The following is a 3,833-nucleotide window of genomic DNA, read 5'->3' as shown; positions in this document are numbered from 1 at the left end:
GCTCTGCAGCCTCGGTGCCTCCTCCTCAGCTCCTCAGGTATAGGGTGGAAAATGCCGGCCATTGTTTCGAGTGAAAGCAGCTTCTCCCTTGAATAAACAAGATGTCCACCGTTATGTTGTCTGTAAAAAGTCATTGTATCCATAGGATATATCAAGTTCTACACAGCTAGGGTAATATAAAGAGTTAAAAGTTTAAAAAAACACAGTTGAAGTACTAAAAACAACACGACACATATGGAGCTACTGGATAAGCGCCCTGCTCGCGCCGGCACTGGAAGGTAAATGTAATTGTCATGCAATTCAATGCAACAACACTACAGAATATAGCCTCAAACTTACCAGACAATAAACGTAGTACGTTTTTATTTACTATTACAAGACTTTTAAGTTGGACTCCATTACAATGTAGGACAGCGGTACAATGTTGGTCACATGTGATGCCTTTACAAAAAAAACATTTCTAATTATCAATTTTGTGGTTTTTGTTGGTCATGCAGTAAGTGCTGAAAGGAGCAGCTATCCACGGGAAAAGTAAGTATCCAAGTAAGGAAATAGTAATACATAAAATAAAATGCATTTGCCTCAACCTTTCAACTTACCTTGACATTGAAGATGAGGTAAGGAAGGTTGGAAGGTGGTAAATGTACCACATCTGCAGATAAAAGTCAGGCAGAGAAACCTTTGATAACACACCACTGACCAATGCGTCCATTGATGAACATGGTAACACAAGATATTTTCTCCCTGGTGAAAGTCACCCAATGCTCCAAATGGGTTGCGCAACATAAATGTTGCTTATAACATGGATAGGATAGTTAATATACTTAAATCTTAACAACTCTTTATATATAATGTGGCCTTTTCGATTTTTCTGTATTAATTTTCTCTGTTAATTAGTGTAAACATCATTTGTGATAAATCCAGGCCACTCACCAACATAACCACAAACTGTACAGGCTAACTTAAACAACTGAGAAAGTAGATGTATTTGTGTGATTAGATAAGGCATGTAAATTAACAGCTGTCTTGCAACAAAAAGCCAAAAATGTCAATGTTTTTGACAAGAGACGTAAGACAAATAATCGCTCACTTTTTTTTCTCTGTGATAATTTATTTACTCTCACCTCTCCTTTCCCTCCCTGTCTCTCTTTGGCTCAGTTTATTTCTGCACTGTTGAGAAAATTATTCATGAAAACAAACACAAAAATATACAGCATCTCCAACTTCTTTGATGCATTCAGGTGCATATATCCCCCCTATAGTCAGACCCTGTCACAAATGTTCCAGACTCACTCTTACATTTCTGGAGATACAAAGGAAAGACTGGGAAACGCTCCTGTTCATAGGAACTATTAAATTTTCAAAATTCCCCTCTCACAATGGGAACTAACAGGTTTTAAATAAGATCATCAACAATCTGCCTACAAGAATAACTTCACAAGCTGAAACCCCTGAACAGCGTTACGCCTACTTTGGTTGATTAGACCTCTTCTCAGTGTGCACAGACTAAGAGCTCTATGACTCTCCTGTTAGCTTTATAGATCCTATCAGGATGGAAGAAACGAGTTTAGTGACCTCAGAAAACTCCCAGTGTGGCTCCACCTAACTCCAAGAGGGGAATTTTAATCAGCCAGAATATCTGAAAATACACAAGCGAGTGTGCAGAGTTCTGTTCTGTATAGCTACATTTATGCTCAACAGTCACAGTCCATTTGCTTTGCTTTCTAATTATGGCCTTGATGCATCTACTAACAGGGTCACAGATTGTGTCAGATAGTATATATTATTTATATGTGATAAATTCAGTGTCTACACAGTTTTATTTTTCAGCTTAAAGAACTTTTAGCTCTGTTACAGGCAGAATTTTGCCTATTATACAGCCACTAATCAGACATCCAGTAGTGTCCAATATCTATGTTGGGATTTAATTTAAGCTAAATCTAAACAGTCTCATAATGAGTTAATGTAACAACTCTTTAGCCCACAGATGTCCAATCAGACTAAAGTGTAACTTGAGTACTTAACGATTGCTCTGATAGATAAACAGTGTGGCGATAGGTTTTGCTGATTAAACTCTACTTGTTCAAGAGTGACTTCATCTCCCAAACTCCATTTCCTGTAATCACTTGGATCCTGGCAGCAGGTCCCTCTGAGAGCCAAGTGGCACTCTGCCCATGTAGCAGAAACTAATCAAGTAAATAGGGGTTGACTTGTAATTTGTCCAGTCAAAACCCTGTTGACCTGCAATTAAGGTGCTGTGGAGAGGTCAGAGCGACAGTTTGATGTTTAACAACGGTATTTACTGAGGTCACTTACTTAGAGAAATGGCTTGAGGTGTGCCAGGGTGCTCCTATTGCAAAAACAAGCAATTACTTAGTATTATTGTTTTTATTGTTGTTTTACTTGGGTGTTTTTACATTGTATGAGTACTACTTTTTAAAGAGTAATACAGTACGCTTATTATTTTCCAGTGTGTTTAGAATTAGTATGAGTGATATTGGAGATGAAAATTAAGTAATTCAGTACATATGATATAAATCAGTGCATGAATGAGCCCCAAGTATTTTCACAAATATCTTTGGCACTCATTAACTGCAGGCTATTGATCAGCTTAAAAATCTAGTTGAGCTTACCAGCAATTAGGTGCATTCATGGGCATTGTTCAATGGGCAGCCAACATAGTTTTATAGAACTATGCATATAGTTTTACATTTTATTTCTTTGTATTTTATTTCTTTTAAGGATAAAACAGATTCATAAAAAGCATCGTTTTAGGGTGGGCAACTGTAATTTTTCTCATTAGCTAGTGAGTGCTAACAGAGCAGCCAGCAGCCTATGTTACTGTAAAACTAATTTGGCAAAAATATACTAATTTACACAAGCTTTGTGCTGCACTAAGAGACTTGTAATTGAGGTTATCCACATTCAATAAATAATAACGGCTTTTGTTTATGGTTGAATGGAAATGTTATTGTTGTTAGGGCCGTAAATATACTGATTGGATTTTTCAATTTCAAGTACTTTATTGTCATGTGCTCACCAATTACAGTGAAGTAGTCATTGTTTTTCTCGTATCCCTAAACAGCTTATAAACATGTAGTAAAATAAATATACTATGATGTAAACAGAATGTAACAGTAAGTAACCAGGTAAGTATGCAAGTGAAGGTAATGCAGTGCAGTAGTGCCAGATTTACACAAATCACAAATCATGTTTTTTCCCAATATGGGGGTTGTGAGATATATTTCAAAAGATGTCACAAGATGTCCAGTAAGTAAGATCAGTAAGGATGTGTCTGTATCAGATAGGGGCTAAATTACCTGGAGGCTCTATAGTTGCACAGTATATTTACAGTACCCTCACACAAAGACACACACCTGCAGACACATCTAACCACACGTTCATCTACAAAGGCTAGACCAAGCTGAGTTATTTCTAAGGCAGTGAAATGTGTTTCTTGTCTTTATTAGTGGCTTTGGCACCCAATCTGGGCACCTTGTGACAGTGATGGAGCAGTCCATCTCAGCCAGATCGTATAGAGGGGGGACTGACCCATATCCTGAAGAGAGAGATCCATTTTATTACAGAACTCCAGAGAAACAAAGAGAGAGAGAATAAAAATCAGAGAATGGGGGAGAGGAGGGCAGAGGTTCATTTTATTACAGAACCCCAGAGCAGAAACCTGTCCCCATGGTGACAGATCGCCACAGCAACTGCCTCTGATGTTCACTGTGAAGCAGCAAGGCTCTCTGCAGGACGCAGCCCTCTGATTAAGTCAGAAACATATCCAGATACGCTGTTCAGCCTTCAAACTCTGATCACACACACACACA

The sequence above is a fragment of the Morone saxatilis genome, unplaced genomic scaffold (genome assembly GCF_004916995.1).
Source record: "Morone saxatilis isolate NCDOM2014 unplaced genomic scaffold, NCSU_SB_2.0 Contig17, whole genome shotgun sequence".
In the NCBI taxonomy this organism is placed as follows: domain Eukaryota; kingdom Metazoa; phylum Chordata; class Actinopteri; family Moronidae; genus Morone; species Morone saxatilis.
The sequence above is the reverse complement of the archived record's forward strand: the minus strand, read 5'-3'. Positions refer to the sequence as shown.